Source organism: Danio rerio, chromosome 14 (assembly GCF_052040795.2).
Source record: "Danio rerio strain M-AB ecotype USA chromosome 14, GRCz13ab, whole genome shotgun sequence".
NCBI classification, from domain to species: Eukaryota; Metazoa; Chordata; class Actinopteri; order Cypriniformes; family Danionidae; genus Danio; species Danio rerio.
Window position 1 is genome coordinate 11,812,174 of NC_141034.1, and position 23,852 is coordinate 11,836,025.

Here is a 23,852-nt window from a genome sequence, read left to right on the forward strand (position 1 = left end):
TGGGGATATTGCTTATAGATTAATGATGATTCTTGATGCAGTGCAGCCTTAGGGATTGGAGATCATGGTTGTTTACCTTAGGCATTCATCCTTGTCTTTTAAGCACTGAAATTCCTCCAGATTCCTTGAATCATTTAATAATGTTATGCACTATTGAAGGTGAAATATCTAAATGTCTTCCTATCTTTCTTTGAGCAACATTGTTTTTAAATATTTCAATAACTTTCTCATGCATTTGTTGGCAAGCGGGCAATCCCTGCCCCATCTTTGCCCATCTATCACCTGTTGACATTATTATTTAACCAATTTACCTGATTACTAGCCCTAAATTGCTCCTGTCCCAACTTTTTTTTATAAAGTGTTGCAAGAAGCGAAATTGGAATGTGTGGTTATTCAGAAAAAAAAAAACAATCAAAGTAATAAGGAACCCATTAAATAATGTTTGTTGTTTTGTCTGCAATGAAATACAAATCAGAATCAATTTTGAAAGCACTACTTTCTTTTTTTATTTGCGTGTTTCATACTGACCCAACTTTTTTCTGATTTTGGGTTGTATATTGTACAATGTTATGCAACACCAAGCCGACTAGTTTTCTTTTTCGTAGCTGTTTTCTTTGGAAAAACAAACTGTGGTAAGTGGTTCCCATGAGACGCGTTTATTCCTAGAGCTTCCACTACGAATGCACATTTACCTTATTTTTACAACTGAGTTATGCACTTCTCGAAGCTTCATAAAAGCTCCCCTACCCAATAGGGGAGGAAATAAGCACATAAGTCTGGAAATAAGCACTGACTGTCACATGTACATAAGCTAGTGGATTCACTTAATTGTTTTAAATATATGACACCAAGTATGCCACACGCTTGCTTTTGAGTGAAGGTCTCGGCCGTTAGATCGCCTTGGGGCTAGCTGCAGTACTAAAAGTCATAAAGCCCGCCTCCTCCGTGTTAATGAATGAGACTTGAGCCCAAATAAAAAAAATAATTACACTTGCAATAAAATGTCCCGAAAGATGGTTCTGGTCAATTAAGGCACTGGTTATCATGCTGATAAAGGTGCAGATCTTTATTTTTGTAGAGAGTATGTTTTTAGCAGTAATTTAATGATGGGCATGTCATCAAGATTGACAGTTGGGATTGACAGTTTCTCAAAGCAGACAGCGAAGCATCGGTAGGATTGAAGTGTTATTATTCGATTTCTGTGTTATTTTACCATGATGAAATGAGCTCAGCAGTAAACTTTACGTTCTGACATACAGGATCTGGTGGAACACTGTTTATCCGGTAAGGTCAGGGCTTTATGGGGCTTTATTAGTTTGCTGATACATGCCTGTCCTAGCCATGACGGGGAAAGTACAGGTGATCGTTATGGCAGTAATTCTTTTTATGGGTCTGAAATGATAATTAGGAAGACAAAACGAACGTTAGCCGACGCCTACATTGATCTCCTGTAACGTTGATTAAAAGGACGTCTCTGCATTTTGAGTTTCGGCATGTTATTGAGTAAATCTAATGAATTTGCTGTTATAAAATATTAAAATTCTAGAAACCGAATCCTAAATAACAAATAAAGCTGTAAATGTTTTGTTATTTTTTATACATCATTTACCATTAGCTTTTTATTTCAAAACTCCTAATAAACAGTAAAATGAATGTAAATTCCTCTTTGCCAGAAATACTGTAATGAAGGCATTGAATAAACCAAATGAAAACGGAGGCAAAGAAAAGATAAACAATATACAAGCGATGTTGCAGCAGGTGATAGACATCAGTTGATGTATTAATACTGCGAAGTTTATTGTACAAATTGACGAGGATTATTTTATATAGTGCAGGGATAGGATGTGTAAATATCCTGTTGATATTTAGAAATCTTGCTGTATCAATCTTTTATACACACGATTTTCCCCGCACGGTTTATCATTATCTATGGTGTGTAGGCTATATTTTAGGTCCTGTTGATTGCTAATTAAAAATAAAAACCTTTCAAAAAATGTATGTGCTGTTTATATATTTTTGTTCATATTTTAGTATATATATATATTTATATTTAGTTCAAGTGTTATTTCTACCCCTGTGAAGGTAACAAATACCAACAACCCTGTTATAAGAGAAATATTTTTTGTGCTCATATTAGTCTAAGGGTGGTTTTACCCCCGTGAATCGATTCAGTTGTTCCAAAACAGGGATTAAAATTGTTACAATATTGCTCTTTGCTCCTGGTGCGCTTCGCTTTCACACTGCAAAGTTTCTAACCGGAAAATTGGGAGATTATCACTCATTTGTGGGTATCCGGGAGACTCCTGAAACTTCCCGCCCTACTCATAAATCTCTCTTCATATAGCCGTATGCCTATTACATATCCATAAAACACTGTGATATAACCGCGCTTCTATCGTATCGCTTTCTCACTGCAATCAATAGGCTCAAGAGTTTGTTTCAATCTAGCTGAGACTACCTCATTCAGGCGATCTTGGAGCGATTGATTTGGCGCGGATCCTAGCGCGATTGCTGATTTCATCTATGCCAAATGAACCATGCTAACGGGGCAAACGAGACAGGTTCCGAAACAAAAGTGTTACTCAGGCTAGAAAAAAGATGGTTTATTTCTGCAGTCCAATTGCTTTTATTAAATTATAACAGCTTACATCACACAGTTTAAATATCATATATTATTACCTGTTTTTAAGTGTAAGTGCTTATATTTACATTAGCAAGCCTTTGTTATAGTGCAGATACCGGCAGTCAAGTGAGAAGTTCAGGCGGCGTAGTTGATTTGACCTACAAGCGTTTGGTTGGAAGCTTGATTCCCCAGCTCCTCCTCTGGCTCCATCAGGCAGTCCTACTGCGCATGTCCAGGCTCCAATTTCAGCAGTCTTTTGTGACAGTTTATGGTCGTCTTGAAGCGTTTTGGCTTTAAAGTGTTCAATGGGAAAAGGCAATGTCGTGTCGTCCATATTTTATACAGTCACTGTGTGGCACGGTGCTGTGCTTCTTGTCCGGTGTGAGTTGTTCCAATTCCTGCCATGCCACAAAGCAAAACCTGGAGTCATCACAGACACTGCGCATGTTGCTCTTGTCATCCGGTGTTTTTATAAATCACTACATAATGCAGACAGGGTGCAATTAACATGATGCATGAAACCTGACTACAACAGAATTGTAGGTCAGTCTGGTGGCTTGTGTTCTGCAAACGTGGACAGAAAATGAAAATGAAAGTAAAAATCAATGAAGCATTGTGTACTACTATGGCTACTATGTTTTAAATCTAGATCTTTAAAATCTGTGGGTCTGAGCTGAAAGCAATTGCAATAAAATTTCTAAATATTATTTTTATATAATTATATTGGCTTTGAACATATTTCATTGTTAAAAGCTTATAAACAAAATAATAAAACAGTAACACCCCATTCACATGGGACTTCAGCGTCAACGCTTGACTGAAGGCGTGTCTGAAGTTGGGGCTGAAGCGATCTTCATAGCAGCGTCAGCCAATGAAATTCAGTCAGCAATAGGCCTCTGTCTAGCTGGTGTATTTGCATACAGCGATCTGATTGGCTGACGCTTCCGTCGGCGCTTAAAAAGTTTAAGTAGTCCCAACTTCTGCAGCGAGCAACGCCTCTGAAGCAGCACAGACGGATCCACAATGCAGTTTGGCAACGCCTGACCTCACTCATTAAAAGTGAATGGCAAGCGTTGATGCTGACGCCCTGTGTGATTGGGGCGTAAGGCTTTTTTTTTTTGTTTTCTTTATATTTTTTTCTCATAATCTGACATTTCAAAGTTTTATTTAGGGCTTGTTCATGCTAAATATAAATATGTTAATAGAATAAATATATATATATATATATTTAAATGGCAGTACTGTTATACGTGCATTCCAATCATAAACAAAAGCACAGAAAGTTATTCATTCATTCATTTTCTTTTTGGCTTAGTCCCTTTATTAATTCGGGGTCACCACAGCAAAATAACACGCCAACCTATCTAGCACATGATTTACTCAGCAGATGCCCTTCCAGCTGCAACTCATCTCTGGGAAACATCCATACACAGTCATTCACATACATAACGGACAATTTAGCTTACCCAATTTACCTGTACCGCATGTCTTTGGACTGTGGGGGAAACCAGAGCACCCGGAGGAAACCCACGCAAATGCAGGGAGAACATGCAAACTCCTCACAGAAACATCAACTGACCCAGCCGAGGCTCAAACCAGTGACCTTCTTGCATAAAAAGTCAAATTCTAGTTAAATATAATGTTGGAAAAAGGTATTTGCACAGCCAAAGAAATAGAAACAAAATGCTGGTCAGAATCGATTTCAAATTGAATCGTGACTTCCGAAATCTGATCGGATGGTGAATTCCTTAAGGTTTTCCACCGCTAATAAAATGTAAAAATCCTTTGACTATGTTTGTCGACAGATGAAAGTCATATACACCAAGTATTTTCTTGAGAGTGAATACATTATTTTAAAAATTATTAAAATGTTTGGGTGAGATGCTAAGTAGTCATGCAGATACCTCCTCAGATGAAGGTTAACGACCCAAATAAAACACCAGTTTACTGCTTAAGCTCAATTTCTCACCCTCAGCCGAAAATACTGATGTGCGGTCTGTCTGATTTATGAGAGCCTAATTGCTACACTGAATTACTGTCTAATCTATACTTCCTGGCACTGCTCATTAAATAGAATCATGTCTGAATGACAAAAGTGTGCTCTACATCAGCACCTCTCATCTCAGACCGTCTGACCATTGTTGCTTTCTCTATAAATTAGACAGGACTATGAAACCATGGCATATTCCCAACAGTGGTGGTTAGTTTACCACAACTGAATATTTTTGAATATTAATAGCTACAGTGCCTATAGAACATCATCCTTTGTAATAATTACTTTATTCATCATACAGACCGACATCAAATCACATTTCAAATAACTTCCAGCCTTTGAAATGTTTTTATAGCCTTCTCCTAACCTGTGCCTGTAAAGTTGTAAATGTAAATGTAAATGTGATTAAAGTTATAGATTTTCACAGGATATGATGATTATCTATAGGCACTGTATATACCCTCACAAGCCACATTATTAGTGACACTTCACTAGTACTCTTTCGCTTTTTAGAGCCACCTTAATGCCTTGTGGCAAAGATTTAGCAATGTACTAGAAATATTCCTCAGAGAATTTGGTCCATATTGACATGAGTGCATCACGCAGTTGCTGCAGATTTGTTGGCTGCACAACATCCATGATGCGAATCCCCCGTTCCACCACATCCCAAAGGTGCTCTATCGGATTGGTTCTGGGAACTGTGGAGGCCATTTAAGTACAGTGAATCCATTGTCATGTTCAAGAAACCAGTCTGAGAGGATTCATGCTTTATGACATGGCATGTTATCGTGCTAAAAGAACCCATCAGAAGATGGGTACACTTTGGTCATAAAGGGATGGAGATGGTCAGCAACAATACTCAGGTAGGCTGGGGTGTTGACCCGATGCTCAATTGATACTAATGGGCCCAAAGTGTGCCAAGAAAATATCCCCCACACCATTACACCTCCAGCCTGTACCATTGATGCAAGGCACGATGGATCCATGCTTTCATGTTGTTTATATCAAATACATACCCTACCATCCTGCTGTAGCCCATCCACCTCAAGGTTGGACATGTTGTGCGTTCAGAGATGCTCTTCTGAATACCTCGGTTGTAACGAATGGTTATTTGAGTCACTGTTGTCTTTCTATCTGCTCAAACCAGTTTGGCAATTCTCCTCTGACCGCTGGCATCAACAAGGCACTTGTGCCCACAGAACTGCAGCTCACTGGATTTTTTTTTCAAACCATTCTCTATAAACCCTAGAGATAATTGTGTGTGAAAATCCTAGTAGATCAGCAGTTTCTGAAATACTCAGACCAGCCTGTCTGTCAAACAACAACCATGCAACTTTCAAAGTCACTTAAATCACCTTTCGTCACCATTCTGATGCTCAGTTTCAACTACAACAGATTGTCTTGAGCATGTCTAAATGCCTGAATGCATTGGATTGCTGCCCTGTGGTTGGCTGATTCGAAATTTGCGTTAGCGAGCAGTTGGACCTAGTTGTACCTTATAAAGTGGCCGGTGAGTGTATAATCACACTGTCTTGGCCATGTTTACAGGCTTCCAACCAAGCACAGCAAACACAGGACATTTTCATATTGCTTTCTTAATCGCCAGTGCTATTTTTGTTTAGCAGTCCTACAGACCCAATAGTTGTGACACACCTAATAAAAAGCAGCTGATTTCTTCCCATTTTTTTTACCCAGCAGCTGTTGTGTTAAAGGACAACAAGAAAAAAAACAGCAGTAAAAATGGAATTGATGACAGTGCTGAAGTGATAGTGTGTCAAATTGACACTCTGTTGGCATTGATTGAACATTCCTGATTGCTGTGGTTGAAATGGCCAACGCTAATATACATTCCCTCAAACAAACACAGGAAATGCGTATATAATAAATGCATTCAAACTAACTGACCTTTTTTATCACATGAATGCTGTAGAAAAAACAGAAGGTTTGGATCTACGCATCTGGTACTTGCTGTTTTCTGTCAATAATTATTCTGGCTAGGGTTTTTGTCAATTAGTGCGTTTGTCACTACAGCGGTTCGTCTCCAGGCCCTATGACCAAATGTCCATTAAACACAGTAAATACAGCAGGATTTGGCTCATTAAGTCTGTGACTGCAGTTCTCTGGGATAGTGACAGCTTCGGCTATATGACCTTTAGACACCTAATCAACTTTTAACACCTCACTGGATCTCCTCGGCGGATAGAGCGAGAGGAAGATGACCAATCGTCTAAAATCACCCAATCTGCTAGATACTAGTGCGTCGGGCCCGAGGTGTCACTTCACTGAGAGAAATCTGTTGAGCAGTAATGTCTGTGAAGCTTGAGGCTTTTTATAGGAGAAGAACATTTTGATCTGCAAAACAACTTAGTAGACAAATAAACAAATCTTTTTACATAACTTTTTTTTACAAATCTTTTTTACATACATAATCAATCTATTCTTCCATCCATCCATTTGTCTATCTATCTATCTATCTATCTATCTATCTATCTATCTATCTATCTATCTATCTATCTATCTATCTATCTATCTATCTATCTATCTATCTATCTATCTATCTATCTATCTATTTGTCTGTCTGTCTGTCTGTCTGTCTGTCTGTCATCCATCCATCCATCCGTCCATCCACTCTTCCATCCATCCATTTGTCTATCTATCTATCTATCTATCTATCTATCTATCTATCTATCTATCTATCTATCTATCTATCTATCTATCTATCTATCTATCTATCTATCTGTCTGTCTGTCTGTCTGTCTGTCTGTCTGTCTGTCTGTCTGTCTGTCTGTCTGTCTATCTATCTATCTGTTTGTCATCCATCCATCCATCCATCCTTCCATCCATCCATTTATCTGTCCTTCCGTCTGTCTGTCTGTCATGCATCCATCCATCCATCTATCCGTCCGTCCATCCATTCTTCCATCCATCCATTTGTCTATCTATCTATCTATCTATCTATCTATCTATCTATCTATCTATCTATCTATCTATCTATCTATCTATCTATCTATCTATCTATCTATCTATCTATCTATCTATCTATCTATCTATCTATCTATCTGTCTGTCTGTCTGTCTGTCTGTCTGTCTATCTTTTTGTCATCCATCCATCCATCCGTCCATCCATTCTTCCATCCATCCATTTGTCTATCTATCTATCTATCTATCTATCTATCTATCTATCTATCTATCTATCTATCTATCTATCTATCTATCTATCTGTCTGTCTGTCTGTCTGTCTGTCTGTCTGTCTGTCTGTCTGTCTGTCTGTCTGTCTTTTTGTCATCCATCCATCCATCCATCCGTCCATCCACTCTTCCATCCGTCCATCCACTCTTCCATCCGTCCATTTGTCTATCTATCTATCTATCTATCTATCTATCTATCTATCTATCTATCTATCTATCTATCTATCTATCTATCTATCTATCTATCTATCTATCTATCTATCTATCTATCTGTCTGTCGGTCGGTCGGTCGGTCTGTCTGTCTGTCTGTCTATCTATCTATCTGTTTGTCATCCATCCATCCATCCTTCCATCCATCCATTTATCTGTCCTTCCGTCTGTCTGTCTGTCATCTATCCATCCATCCATCTATCCGTCCGTCCATCCATTCTTCCATCCATCCATTTGTCTATCTATCTATCTATCTATCTATCTATCTATCTATCTATCTATCTATCTATCTATCTATCTATCTATCTATCTATCTATCTATCTATCATCTATCTATCTATCTATCTATCTATCTATCTATCTATCTATCTATCTATCTATCTATCTATCTATCTATCTATCTATCTAACTGTCTGTCTGTCTGTCTGTCTGTCTGTCTGTCTGTCTATCTATCTATCTATCCTTCTGTCTCTGTCTGTCTATATATATCTGTCTGTCTGTTTTTCATCTGTCCATCCATCCGTCCGTCCGTATGTCTGTCTGTCTGTCTGTCTATCTATCTATCTACTTGTATGACTGTCTATCATCTATCTGTCTGTTTTAGTGGAGTGCTCTTTTATACTCAAACAAAGAATCAGTTGGTTTTATTCAACTTTTAAAGAACTACAGGCCAATTCACTTGTGCTAAAGCATATTGAATGTATTAAGATGCATATAATGGAGTGAGATACCAAAAGCTCCTCACTAAAGCAGCTTTCAATGAAGCAGTGAATATCAGCAGAGGGAAAATGAGAGGTATATGAGAACAGATGGTTAATTCAGCCCTTCCCGTCCGCCTGCTTTCAGCTCTCAGATCAACAGCACACTAGATTTACAGCTTGGACTTCTTTTTAGATGCTCTGTGGTTACTTATATGATCAGAAATAATCAGAATACATGCTGGATTATTTCACAATAATGTTTATAAATACATATCTGATATAATGTTTACTGTTGTGACACACATCTTGAGAGTCCACAAGAATTCGCTTTGAGATAGACATATTAGAATGCAGTTAGACTGAGATTATAATTCATGATTATAATACATAAACATAAGCATAAATGTCTTGCATTAGTTGTTTTTATATTACAGTGATATAGTTAGCCATCACATGAGTAAGCGTGCACTCCCATATTATGAGCGCGCTCTCAAATGAGTTGATTTAATACAACAGTCCAACAAAAATGTAGTATTAGTACACTTTAATTTTAAACATGTTTTCAAAAATGGAGCAGAAGGTTGCACACCATCGAAGTGTGTTATTTTTGACTGTACAAATCAGTTGAATCAATGACTCAATGGACCATTCATAAGCACACTCACTTGTTTCATTTCTAAATGAGTCAATGAATCAATAATTAACACAGGAACATTTGCTGGTGGGTTTAGCGTCACATTAATAAGGTCTGTCCATGACTGGCCTAAACCAGCAAATACACAAAAACATATATTTTACACACAGTAAAATTGTTATTAGCCATATACATCATTATGAAGCAATTAGCGTTTAATAAAAGGTAATATGGCCCACACAACAGGACATTTCCTTCAGTTCGGCCCTTATACTAAAATGAGTTAACACCCCACTGTGTTGTCTAATAATAGCAGCCAATTACCTAATAGCACAATAATAAAACAGATGTGGTTGGTATTGATTTTACATTGCATACCAGTTATAAAAGGAACCACAATGTGATACTTATTTTTTCTCCATTGTATATGAAGAAATGTACCATAGATTAAATGAATTAAAATGTCAAGATCAAATTGTAAACTGAAAATTATATATGATATATTTGATTAGTTTTAAATCTGCATTTTTTTTAAACTATATCCATACATTTGACCTTTAAATGTGTGAGTATTAGTAGCTGTATATTATCTGAATAATTATATATATATATATATATATATATATATATATATATATATATATATATATATATATATATATATATATATATATATATATATATATATATATATATATATACCTGACGGAAGTCTTATTGCCTATACAAGGTTTAGGAACAAATAATAATAGCTTAACTTCTAGTTGATCATTTGGTATTAGAAGTGGCTTATATGAAAGGCAAAGGCCTCTAGTTCATGCTCAGTTTACCAAAATAAAACATGATCATGCCTTGATTTTTAATTATTTAAATAGGACAGTAAGGTCTGACTTTGCTAAGACAAAAGTCTTGTCACTTGTCAAGATTCTTTGGATTCATCTTCAATGCCTCCTCCTTTATCTTACCCCAGACATGCTCAATATTGTTCATGTCTGGTGACTGGGCTGGCCAATCCTGGAGCACCTTGACCTTTGCTTGCAGGAAGTTTGATGTACAGGCCAAAGTATGAGAAGGAGCGCTATCCTGCTGAAGAATGTGCCCTCTCCTGTTTTTTTTAAACAAAATTACATATTTCACGAACTGTCACGAATCATAATATTAAAATGGGAATTTTTTTTTTAAATACAAGACAACACATGATGTTTCTATCCCTGTCAGTGACTCTGACTGTTAATATGATAAAATTTACTAAGTGGCTCTGACACTGTGTTTATCAAAAAATCCTTTCTGTGCCTGACTGGTATAGATAATGCCACATGCACTGCAATGTGCTTTATAATGGTAGTTCCTTTAGAAATAAAAATAAAAAAATGTTCATTAAGAGTTAAATTTTCGCTGGTGTAACTCTTTGTGTTATTGAAAGGTGAGCACTGAGGAAAAAGTAAATTGGAAACTCGATTGCTCCTATATGGCATTGGGGTATAAGTGATACAAGTGTATCTATAGCAAAGAACTGCAAATAAGCAGATATTATAACAATTTATCGATAAACACACACCTCGTTCTCTCGCTCTGCACAGCTGATCAAATGAAAAGCGAAAGTCAGGGAAGAGCCGAATTCTGCCGCCGTCTTCATATCAAATTTAAAGGGACAGAGACCATGATTTGGTCTATAGTGTATGAGCTAATCAGAAAAGTTTTAGGGGGGCTCAATAGAAATATAAAGGGGCTACAGCCCCCTTAAAATGAGCCTAGCGACACCCATGATTTGTGATGATTGGAATGCAGTTCAACAGATGATTTATCTGAAAGATCTTCAGCCACTTTTCCAAATGATCAACTAGAAGTTATTGTTTTTTTGCTCTTAAAACTGTGATTGAAGAGTTTTTTCAGGTAGTGCTTCTAGTCTTAAATTAATTTGTGTTGTTTTAATATTCAGAAAATGTATATGAATTATGGGGTGTATTTTTGTAAGTGTATTCAGGACTGCAGTTTTGGCATTAAAACTTAAAAAACTATTTTGCCAACGGTTCCCTCAAATTCCTGTCAGGTTTTATGATAGTTTTCACATAAGATAACGGGACGTGAGCTGCATTGACAGTTGTGAGACAGGATAGTTTTACCTTACTAATGTGGGCCGTTGTTGCCCCAGTAATCCTGCTTAGTAGAGAGGAACTGCGAGTTCCAACGAAACGTGAGCTAGGTTTAGACTGTCGTGAGACAGGTTTGCTCAGATAATGTCAACTGCCCAGATTCACATAATCATTCTCATCCAGTTACTTAGAAACATAAATAAATACACAACATTTGAAAACACGATTCACTTTTTAACTTTTAACTGCGTGCATGTACTGTATGTGTGAGTAATTTGCGTTACAGAAAACAAAACAAAATAGATTTTGTTTAGGGGCTTGATAGATGTCAACACTCTTTATAATATGATTTGTTCCTTATATATTCAGCATTTTTCCCTCAGGGTTAGTGTTAGTCTTCAGTGATTGGAATTTTTGGACAAGTATCCAACCAATATGCAATTGGATATCAGCAATCTTCATTTATTAATTCACTTTTAATGCCTTTTTAAAGTGCAAAAGAAACTCTGAAAGAAACATCACTGTTATAAAAGCAATAACAGAAAACAAATACTGATGATCACACTGTAATATTGTTGAGGAAACTCAAGCTAAAGATGTATTGATGATTTGTCACTGGAACAGTTGCGGAGCTATATTAGATAGATGTATCTTGATTTAAACAGCAGTGTTTTTGATTCTGAAGCCTTAGGGTGTTTAGTTTACCAGTGTGTCATAATGAGCTTTGATAGGCTAACGGGCAATTGTCAATTACATTTTGACAAAGGGTTTGTTAAAGCTACAAGTTGGTATTCGACTCTTGAGACCTATTTAGTTGGAGCAGATTGGTAAAGCCAAGCTTATTACAGGTGTTTTCTTTTTTCTACCAATTTTACAAAAGGAAAGACAGCAGTTATTGTTTCTGTGTCCTCTGATCACTGATTTTGTTATTGTTTTTTTATATTTCCCTTTATCATTTATTTTTATTATTTAACTTTCTACTAGTTTATTTTTTATACTGTTAAACCATTTTGCCAGCTGTAAAATATCAATCTATTCAGGATTTTTTAATTCATTAAAGACTTTAATCCTTTAAGTGTAGTATCCAAGACAGACGTCTAAACATAGTTTTGTATGACTTTGATTTCATTCAACTGCACTTAGAAGAAACATAGATATATACACTAAATATCGCATGTGGACCCAGAGCATGCATCAATATCACCGCCACATTTGTACAGTGCTCCCAGGACAAAAGTCATTTAACCTCATTTAGTCAAGACTAAAATCAATGTAAAGATGCTGGATCTAAACGCTGTGTATGGGTGTAATAACAAGAAAACAATGAAAACAAAACACAAAAGCAGAACACTTCGTAGGTATGATTTTGTTTTTCACGTTTTTGTATGTTACGAACTTTTGTGCTAAACAAGTAATGATGATAATACAGCAGGGTGGAGTGGAACTCTTTTTCAGCCCTGGAGTTTCAAGCCTTAGACCGGCCCACCTCAGATCACGACTGACTATATTAAAATAAGGTCATTTCTAATTCAGTTTCTAATGATCACGTCTTTTTCAAGAAAACAGCTGCTTTAGAACTTAAAATGTTTTTTCGTAATATGAGAAGATTAAAGGGTAGCAAAATCTGCCAACACTATTGTTTCAAACATCACAATGTCCTTTTTCTGCATTATCTAAATATATATTATGTGTGATGTATATTATTATAATATATATTATGTGTACTTATTTTTTATAGATATCCAGTCCTTTGTAACGGTGGTCACACTAAAAAAAATTTAATAAAATATTTACACCTACATAAGTAACCCAAACAGTATTATATGTCTTAACACTAAAAATGAAAAATAAATTTAAAAATAAATAAATTAGCTACGATTCGAACCCGAGTTGGCAGCATCATAACGCAACGTGCTTACCACTGGACCACAATGACTTACAGTTTTTCTTGTTTGCTTTGATGCAACTGAAATTCCACATTTCCAAAACAGTTAACACACAGGCCTAAACAGCGGCACTCATGGTCAAAATGAAACATTATGCTTGCAAAATGCACATACCGTGTCAAAACATTTAAAATATGCAACAAAAGCTAGTTTTACCTTCAAACAGCACAACTTGCAAACAAGTATATGAGCTCTTTTAATTAATCATTAAACAATGGACAACAAAAAACCAAATACAGAACTCAGCGTGAATTCTATTTGGGCTGTCAAAGTGGCCTTTTTGTAAAGAATTGGATCCAGAATAAGAAATGCTTTGATTAAACTTATATTGCATTCATGGCATTTTTCAAACTGTGGCTGAAAACAGTTTTTTTGAAAACAGTTTTTTACAGTTTTTTTCCAATTGTTTACACACATTTTCTGTAAGCAGGTCTCATATTGTCAGAACTCTACACACAAATTATAAAACGCACACACATTGGGCAAAACTCTTTAATTCTTCTTCAGAATGAAACTCTACATTCAAAAAATTGTGATTTCTTCTCAAAATGGTGTTTTGTTTTCAAATGACACACACAAGCCATCACATCAGTAGACAATTATAAGAACAGTTGAACACTGATGTGCTTACAGTTTTTCTAGTTTGCTTTGACCTGGTTAAAGAAACTAGGTTCCTCTTCATTTTCCTCATCACTATCCCAGCAGAGCAGAGGACCAGTCTTGCAAATGTGTAAACCCTTTCTCATTGGGTTGACACATTTTGCCCACTATATTTCCAAACAGTTAACACAGATGTCATTCAAGCAGTCCAAACTCCATTGTTTTAGTTTTGGTAACCAAACAGAATCCATCTATTCCTAACTATTAAAAACTACCAACATCAGTATGAAATCACTGAAGCACCGGTTTGACACTCCTTCACACAAATCTTCAATTAGCCATCATTCTGCAAACCTTATATAAACGATGGATGGTCTGTGTTGTTCTGTGCCAGCATTGATGGAGGAGGTCAATATGGCTATGTCCTATACTCCCAATAGATTTGACTGTATATTAGTTTACATGTGTTTTCTCTAATATTTACAGTATTTTATAACTTTTTTCTTTTTTCTGCTTCTTTCTGCTACTTTTTTATTTTTAATTTTTTTCCTTTTTTATTTTTATTTTCTTTTTTACGGTATTTTAAAGTTTTTCTTAGTTGTTTACACACAATTTCTTGTACTACAGATACAATTTTTACAACATGTAACTGATGCACCAACCCCCTGAACCAATTCTGCTAAACTACAAGCACAATTCCTGCTTTACACTCAAATTGCAGGTTTAAAACACACTTTTTTCAAAACACTACACACAATAACATCTGTGTTAACTGTTTTGAAAAATGGTGGGGAAAATGTGTCAACCCAATGAGAAAGGGTTTACACATTTGTAAGACTGGTCTTCTGCTCTGCTGGGATAGTGATAATGAAAATGAAGTGGAACCTAGTTTCTTTAACCAGGTCAAAGCAAACAAGAAAAACTGTAAAGTAATTTCCATACATCAGAATAAAATAAATTATACTGTAATATAAACACACAAACAAAAAACAATGAAAATTATATGCAGCCTACCGTGCTTGATTGGTCACTTGAGATGTGAGAAATTCCTCGTTCGTTCATATATGGTATTCATGGTATTATGTTCTCGACTAATTTAGACATTTGAACAGACTATTGTGCATGTAATGACATATACAATGAAATGACGCTGACATATTTTGGAGAGAACAACCATTGAACTGAGAATCAGCAATCAGTTTAGATCAACTAGATCTATTTACTTGGAAATTGTGCTTAATGTCGGCTACTTGTACTTAGTCATTTGCAAAGATGTACTTAGGCATTTGCAATTTGCTGAAATTAATGAGAAAACCATTCATTCATTCATTTTCTTGTCGGCTTAGTCCCTTTATTAATCTGGGGTCGCCACAGCGGAATGAACCACCAACTTATCCAGCAAGTTTTTACGCAGATGTTATGTTTTTCACAGTGGATGCCCTTTCAGCTGCAACCCAGTACTGGGAATCACCTATACACACTCATACACTACGGCTAGTTTAGTTTATTTAATTTACCTATACCGCATGTCTTTGGACTTGTGCGGGAAACCGAAGCACCTGGAGGAAACCCATGCCAACATGTGAGAACATGCAAACTCCACACAGAAATGCCAACTGGCTCAGCTGGGACTCATACCAGTGCTAGCCCTACTGCACTGCACTGAACAGAACCAAGATCACAAAAGGTTTGACTTGCAAATATATAAGCACTGTGTATCTCTCCATAAATGGAGAACATAGTGAAATACATACTTATACATATATATGCATGAAATACATAATATATCTCGTTCTCCTCAAGAAAACATATATATCCTGACTAAGGTCCAAGAGCTCCATGCAAATCTTCCTCTGTACAATGCTAGGTCATCAACAAAAGAAGAAACTCCCTGTGCTTTAACGTATTACCAGAGAGAGGTTTATTCTTAAATGCACACGCTGGAGATATTCAGTACAATCAACATCCATAAGTTGACATTTAATTCACCAGGAAATAGCTCGACTTTACTTGTTAAATGTTTCAGGCTGATTCTGGTGCCAGATAATCCACGCAATATTGCAGGCTCACTTTTTTGAGATTTGTCTGTCTTTCTGCAAGAACAAATTTGTTTCACAACCTGTGTGTCAATAAAGGTGTGTTTCTGACAGGAAAGACAGCAACATCAAGGCCAAAATCTAAGGTAGCTGTAATATTTAAAACTACCATCAACCCTGGGGTTGTTTAATGGGGATATCTGCTTTCACAGAAGCCACATGTTTCATTAAAAGAAGAAAAAAGACTTTAAGGGTGCTTTCACAACTACACTTTTGTTTTGGAACCTGTCTAGTTTGCCCAGTTTGCGCGGTTTGTTTGGCATATGTGAAACCAGCAATCGCGCTCGGATCCGCGCCAAAACAATCGCTCCGAGATCGCTTGAATGAGGTGGTCTCGGCTCGATTAAAATGAACTTTGGAGCGGATTGATTGTAGTGAGAAAGCAAACAATAAAAAGGAAATGTAATAGGCATACAGCTATGTGAATACAGAATTATGAGTAGGGCAGGAGGTCATTAAACAGACATCCCAAGTCTCCTGGAAGTTTCGGTAGTCTCCCGCAAATGCACAGAGACTCCAGGATGCCCACAAACAAGTGATAGTCTCCCGGTAATCATGTGTCTCCCTCCCGGTCCTCAAATAAATCGTGCACCCTTCTGACCCTTCCCCACCGCATCCCTCCCCACTCTCCAGACACGTCACGTGCACCCTGTCAAACACCATCAAACCACTACCTTCCCTGACAGCTGAACGGGAATCATGACTTGTTTTAGCTCTTTTGGTCCGTTTAGAAACTTTGTCGTGTAAAAGCGAATCGCACCAAGAGCAAAAAGCAACAATGTAACAATTTTAATCCCTGTTTCGGAACAACTGAATCGATTTACAGGTGTGAAAGCACCCTAAAATATTTTATTGATTTATAGAAGCTGGTAAATTTGGATGCAGTAACTGTTTTCAACACATTTCTAAACATAATAGTTTAAATAACTAATTTCTAATAACTGATTTATTTTATCTTTGCCATCATGACAGGACATAATAATATTTAATATTTAAAATTTAAAAACAAAAAAATAAATAAATAAAAGGCGGACTAATAATTCTGACTTCAACTGTATATGTACACTAGGGGTAACACAAAACAGATGGTGTGTTCAGTAAAAAGCACTGTCAAAAATAAATGAAAAAAAAAAACTACAAGCAAAATACAATTGAAGTGAATACAATATAGCAAAGATAATACTAAAATAAACAGTGCTTTTTACCTAATAATTTAACTGAACAATACAACCAAATAACTCTGCATACTGTTTCACTTTTATTTTCACTTGAAAGCATCTCCTACTTTAGTGCTTACAGAAGGGACATTTACTTATGAGGAGCCTTGTTTCCATGAACGGACGTGCATTCGAACATGCACAGAGCCAGATCAGAGAGTATTTAACAGAATATTCATATAACTGTTATATATAACTGAATGATTCAATATTATGCCAAGCATTGTGGCATCCCTATATACATAGGCTATACTCATTCATTAATTCACTTTCTTAATGACTTAGTCCCTTTATTAATCAGGGGTGGCCACAGCGGATTGAATCGCCAACTTATTCAGCATATGTTTTACTCAGTGGATGCTCTTTCAGCTGCAACACAACACTGGGAAACACCCATAGACGCTTGCATTCACACACATACAGTACAGCTAATTTAGCTTATTCAGTTCACCTAAACCACATGTCTTTGGACTGTGGGGAAACCCACGCCAACAGAACAAGAAAATGCAAACTCCACGCAGAAATGCCAGCCATGGCTCAAACCAGTGACTTTCTTGCTGTGAGGCAATCGTGCTACCCATTGCGCCACCATGATGCCCAAAGGCTATATAATATATTGTCATACTGTAATTTAGACTTCATTGTATTTTATACAATCATTGACTTAAGGGCACAGTATATAACGTTTTGTCATTAAAATAACTAGACACTAATAGAACAGTGTTAAATATGTTTGTGTGTTCTATTTCAAATGTTTTGAGGAAAATTCAAATCCAGAGAAAAAAAAGCTATTTAAACTAGTGATGTTTTTTTCAATTAAATGTTCATTCATTCATTTTCTTTTTGGCTTAGTCTCTTCATTTATCTGGGGTCACCACAGGAATGCACCTCCAGCATATTCATTCATTCATTTTCTTGTCGGCTTAGTCCCTTTATTAATCCAGGGTCGCCACAGCGGAATGAACCTCCAACTTATCCAGCATGTGTTTACTCAGCTGATGCCCTTCCAGCCGCAACCCATCTCTGGGAAACATCTACACACACACACACACACACACACACACACACTACGGACAATTTAGCCTACCCAATTCACCTGTACTGCATGTCTTTGAATTGTGAAAGGATGCCCTTCCAGCTGCAACCCATCACTGGGAAACATCCTTACACCCTCATTCACGCACATACACTACGGTCAATTTTTTAGCATACCCAATTCACCTATAGCACATGTCTTTGGACTTGTGGGGGTAACCTGAGCACCAGGAGGAAACCCACACAAGCGCAGGGAGAACATGCAAACTCCACACAGAAATGACAACTGACCCAGCCAAAGTGCCATATAGCACTTTTACAATGTAGATTGTGTCAAAGTAGAAGTTCTAGTAAATTGAAACTGTGTCAGTCCAGTTTTCAGAGTTCACTTTGTTCTTTGTTGCATTTCATGCCATGCTGTACCAACACAATTTCAGGGCAATTCGTAACTTTTTGATTTAGTGGCTAATTCGTATGAATTCGTACAATCTCGTGCAATTTGCTCATTCTCCAATGATGGTTGGGTTCAGGGGCGGGGTTGGGTGCCACGCCTCCGTTTTAAAATCGTACATTTTCGTATGACAGAACCTATACGAATGTATCCGAATTAATTAAACTCAATTTACCTTTATTTGTTTAGCACTTTTACAATGTAGATTGTGTTAAAGCAGCTTCACATAAAAGATCATAGTAAATATTTTAATTTTCAGAGTTTAAGTTCAGTTCAGTTTAGCTCAGTTCAGTGCGGTTTAATAGTCACTACTGAGAGTCCAAACACTGAAGAGCAAATTCATCGATGCGTAGCTCTACAGATCCCGAACCATGCAAGCCATTGGCGACAGCGGCGAGGAAAAAAAAACTTCACCAACTGGTGAAAGTGAAGAAAAAAAAAAAAACTCAAGAGAAACCAGACTCAGTTGAGCACGATCATTTCCATTTCTCTGCTGGCCAAACGACTTGTGCAAAGCTGCAGTCTCAGCGGCGGAGGCTTGAAACTGAACCATAGCGAAGACCCGTCTGTCCCTGGAGCGTCACAGGAGTCAGTCTCATGCTCTCCACTCCACTATTCCAGAGTTTGGGAGCCATAAATGAGAAGGCTTGACCTCCTTTACTCGACTTTGCTATTATTAATTAGCCACTTATGAATTAGCCACTTAAGAAAACGTAAAATAGTTACGTTTTCTCATGAGATCAGGCTGGTTGTACTCGTCCAATCAGCAATCGCTTGAGCAGTTATCTACTTATATTTATGTAAATATGATTAATATTGTCAATATTATATTGAAAAGTGTGCACAATTATCTACTGAATATTTTCAACATTTTTAGTGGATGTACATTGGAGATTTAATGTAGCTTTGAAGCTTGCAAAATGTATTGGTAAATGTTAACCAAATATCATTTTATTTTTTTAACCTAATTTTATCACTATTATTATATTTTTACAAAATTCTGCATGTATCTGTGCAGAAATATAGTAAGGTTATACTTGCATAATTATATTTTCCTTAGTATTTTTCTTGCAATGTAGTGAATTTCAATACCGCGTTCGCTGCTTTAAGAACTCTTGGTGTAGTAGGCAGGGCGTGTTGGTCCAAATCAGTGTCTAAAAATTTGAATGATTAGGAGTCTGCATATGTGTACCTAGTATAGGGACAATCCATAAAGTATCTTGGTTCTTGTGAGTTGTTTCTTGATTTATTTTGCTCTATTCCTTTTGCCTGCAGTGAAAAAAATTGTGGCGGCTTGAAGTAATTACCATAAACAAATATGTGGAGTGCTAAATATACATACAAAGTTTCCAGGGGTTAGCAACTGTAGTATGAGTGTTAAATCAAGCCTAAAATAGTAGATTGTTGCATGCAGTTGCCGTGGTGATGTAAGCTCTGGCTCTGTACTTACGTCTTGTTTTGCAGCTTTCAACTTCAAACTGTAAATGTCTTGGTTTGTCCTTATAAAATGAATTAAAAGTGAGAAATCACAACTCATTGACCTATTTCAGAAATTGTGTACAATTCAGGATATTTACAGTTTTTATGTTTAAACTCATGTTGTGCTATCTTTATTGTGTTTTTCTGTTTGTCTAGGAAGAAGTGACATAATGAAGCAACTTACAAGCTGGTCAGACTCCCATTGATGGACAGGAAACAAGCTTATTTTATCATTCAGGCTTTCGGTGCAGTAGAAACCAATGAAACTGGAACAGACAGGTAATAAATTCAACTGTGGTATTTTACTGTAAATTGTAAAAAATACATTATGTTCTTGTTTTACATGGACTTTTTCCCCTATGTTGATATAAAATATAATACTCTGGAAAGTATTCATAGCGCTTTTCATTTTACACATTTTTTTATGGTACAGGCTTATTCCAAAATGGATTAAATTAATTTATTTTCTCAAAATTCTACACACAATAGAATTACAATACCCCATATTGACAATGTGAAAAAGATTGATTGAAATGGTTACAAATTTGTAAAATAAATAAAAAATAAAAAAAGCAGAAAAATCACATGCTCAATACTTTGCTCAATGATTTGTTCATGCACCTTAGACAGCAATTACAGCCTTAAAGGGTCACGAAACACCAAAACACATTTTTTGAGCTGTTGACAGTCGTATATGTGTCCCACTATTAGGACACTATTAGGACACCTATATTTCACAAAAAAGTGTAAATTGGTTGTTTTTGCGTTATTTCAAGCTAATTCGTACTTCCTGTTTGAAACGAATTTTTGAAGCTGCGTCACGGTCATGACATAATAGCCTGTATTCCAGCGTGCAGACTGTGTGTCTCTGCCAGAGTGAGTCTTATTACGTCTTACAGTGTGATGCATTAATGCATGAGTAAGGCTTGGTTCAAACCAATCAGCGCGCTCTATTGTGCAACTTCATTAATATTCATTAGTGTCACTGCGTTTACGCTGCAGAGACGCCACGTTGTGTTGGCAAAAGAAGCGTGAAGTGTTGCTTTTATAGTTTGCTGCCATTAAGTTTCGTTTTCATTTTCTCTCTGTGAGAGCTCAGCTGGATCACGTGTGGATTAACAGTGTACGCGACGCTCGACAACAATAACTTACGTGTCTAAGGAGGATTATTGTTTACCTGAGAGCTGTTCTCATCTGCAAACGCTGAAATCCGGATTCGCTTGTAACGTTAGTCTTCTCTTCATAAAGACGCGGCTCTAGTTGCTGGTGATTGTCCTGTCTCTACAGATTTGGTAAGTGAGCGACCAGTGCTCTTTGTTTATTCAGTTTGTTCGTATCGAATTAAGTTAACTATTGCACTGAGTGCAAACATAGCACCGCATTTTGTGACCGGAATAACACACGCGGCTTTCTGACGCTACCTGCCGTGTGCATCTAAGTTTCCGGGAAATGCTGAGTTTTTTTTTCTCTCATTCGCCGTGCGGTATCAAACATTGCATGAAAAATACATGCTTAGAGCAGTTCCTCGAATCAAATATCTCGTTTGTCGCGAGGGGCATGAATGAATTCCCTGAATGAAAGAGCCAAACTGCAGTTAAAGTCCAACATTTAATAATTTGGCAAATAATTCGACTACAGATGTCCATGTAGGTTAAACACCATCACTTTCTCATATGTGTGTATTTTGACTGAAACTCGCGCGTGCCCAAATAGACACTCCCACACCATCCCACTTTAGTTCCTCTGACACTCCCCCCTAAACAGAGCTGGACACGCCCACTTTTCTGACTTTTTCCAAATTAGAGGTGTGAAAACACCCTGCTGAAACGAGGGGGTTTCATGGCCCTTTAAGTATTTTTGAATCTGATGCCACAAGCTTGGCATGTAAAGGTGATGAGCGGTGCCTGTTTTTCTCCTAACACCTGTAACGCCTGGCATTCAGTCCAGTGTTTAATTTTAGTCTCATCAGATCAGAGAATTTTGTTTCTTATGGTCTGATAGTCCTTCAGATGCCTTTTGGCACATTCCAGGTGGGGAGTGCCTTCTGTCTGGCCACTCTGCCATACAGGTCTGATTGGTAGATTGCTGCACAGATGGTTGTCCATCTGTAAGGTTCTCCTCTCTCCTCAGAAAAACACTGGAGCTCAGACAGAGTGACCATCGGGTTATTGACCACCTCCTTGACTAAGGCCCTTCACGTCTGATCACTCAGCTTAGATGGCTGGCCAGCTCTATGAAGAGTCCTGGTGGTTCCAAACATCTTCCACTTACGGATGATGGAGGCCACTGTGCTCATTGAAACTTTCAGAGCAACAGAAATTTTTCTGTAACCTTCCCCTCAATCTTGTCTCGGAGGTCTACTGACAATTCCTTTGTCTTCGTGCTTGTTTTGTGCTTTGACATGCACTGTCAACCCTCGGACCTTATATAGACAGGTGTATGCCTTTTCAAATCATGTCCAATTAACTGAATTTACCACAGGTGAACTCTAATTAAGCTGCTGAAACATCACAAGAATGATCAATGGAAACAGAATACCTGAGCTCAATTTAGAGCTTCACGGCAAAGGCTGTGAATACTGATGTACATGTGATTTTTCAAGTTTTTTTTTTTTTTGTATACATTTGCAACAATTTCATAAAAAAAGTTTTCACATTGTCATTATGGGGTATTGTGTGTAGAATTTTGAGGAAATAAATTAATTTAATCCATTTTGGACTAGGGCTGTAGCAAAAAATGTGTGAAAAGTGAATACTAGTGAATACTTATGAATACTTTCCAAATGCACTGTAGATCATTTACATAAATAACTAATAATTAATCCTTAATACCCAATACCTAATATATATCAAGTTTATTAATGATAATAAAAATTATAATAAAAACTTTGCGTTTCTCTTTAACAAAAATAATTAATATGATATATTCAATATAAAATATTTTATTATTAAAATTAATTATTTTTTTATTTGTATGTTTGTTTGCATATTTTTTCTCCAAAAAATGAAAGTAAACACTGTATCCAACGATGTACTCCATAATCTAGTATGCCTGTGTGCATTGGGAATGATATCAAACAGTACACACTGAACACAATATCATTAATCTGCACTACGGTTGCTTTACAAAGCACATGAAGAACAAGTATAGGAACAAAGGAAGCTTTGATAGTAAATCCAAAAAGAGAATTCACAAGAGAAATAGAAACAACCGCCAGAATGCAAACAAACAATACTGTACATGGTAACTGAGGAGGATACCTGCCATGCTGTAAATACAGACTGTCAATCGGGGAGAATGAGAAGAGGCGTGGGAACTACAGTAATTAATGAACAAAACCATGCAAAGTAATTTGGGATCTCAGTCAGGCACAGGGGACACAAGGTAAAACTAGACAAAAACCGACCAAACAAAACCAACAAATCACATAATGGTCACACCACATGGATTTAGTGTAGCACAGATTAATATTAAGGTTGTAAATTTTGTCAAACATTCAGCCACACATTACTTACTCTTACACACAGATTATGCAACTTAATGCAATCTGTTGTTCATTTTAGAAAATCTCACTGCTACATTGAAAA

General features: G+C 36.8%; 1 protein-coding gene and 1 long non-coding RNA gene across 7 annotated transcripts in view; both read left to right on the plus strand.

Annotated features, from left to right (window-relative positions):
- The window catches only part of LOC147840776 (uncharacterized), a 1,215,461-nt gene that overhangs the window by 690,450 nt on the left and 501,159 nt on the right, over positions 1 to 23,852 (plus strand). The window lies entirely within an intron of this gene.
- Positions 1 to 23,852, plus strand: part of nexmifb (neurite extension and migration factor b) — a 156,481-nt gene that overhangs the window by 103,377 nt on the left and 29,252 nt on the right. For 3 of the 5 annotated variants that reach the window (XM_087281028.1, XM_087281031.1, XM_087281030.1), the window contains exon 2: positions 20,422 to 20,544. The gene's annotated coding sequence lies outside the window, so the exon portion shown is untranslated. The remainder of the gene's footprint in view (positions 1 to 20,421; positions 20,545 to 23,852) is intronic. The other 2 variants (XM_087281029.1, XM_087281032.1) reach the window with 1 other exon arrangement.